The sequence below is a fragment of the Hordeum vulgare genome, chromosome 2H (assembly GCF_904849725.1).
Source record: "Hordeum vulgare subsp. vulgare chromosome 2H, MorexV3_pseudomolecules_assembly, whole genome shotgun sequence".
NCBI classification, from domain to species: domain Eukaryota; kingdom Viridiplantae; phylum Streptophyta; class Magnoliopsida; order Poales; family Poaceae; genus Hordeum; species Hordeum vulgare.
This window is the reverse complement of record NC_058519.1, coordinates 52,003,459-52,003,825: the sequence shown is the minus strand read 5'-3', so window position 1 is coordinate 52,003,825 and position 367 is coordinate 52,003,459. Positions and strand designations below refer to the sequence as shown.

At 38.7% G+C, this 367-nt stretch overlaps 1 non-coding gene across 1 annotated transcript; it reads left to right on the top strand.

Annotated features, from left to right (window-relative positions):
* Positions 1–295: 295 nt before the first annotated feature.
* TRNAP-UGG lies at positions 296–367 on the top strand. The gene has a single exon. It is a non-coding gene; the product is annotated as a tRNA-Pro (tRNA).

The window sequence follows — 367 nt, the reverse complement described above, 5'->3', positions numbered from 1 at the left end:
AACTATGCAAAAGATCTTGACTAGATACTCACATCAAACAAAAATGAACACTCAATCCAAATTGTGCACAAAGCGGAATCACATGGCCCCCTTTGATGATCCCTTGTGGATATATGTGGTTTACATTTTGCTGCCATGTCTTAGCTTTGTTGCCATCCTTGTACTCTTTTGTTGTAATGTGGGGTAGGTTGGGATGTGTCCAAGGAAACATTCCTTTATTTTTTTACATCATGAATTATAATAGGTTGAAAAATTATGGTTCATAACATACTTGTAGAAATATGTATCCACAATAGGGCATTTGGTCTAGTGGTATGATTCTCGCTTTGGGTGTGAGAGGTCCCGAGTTCAATTCTCGGAATGCCCC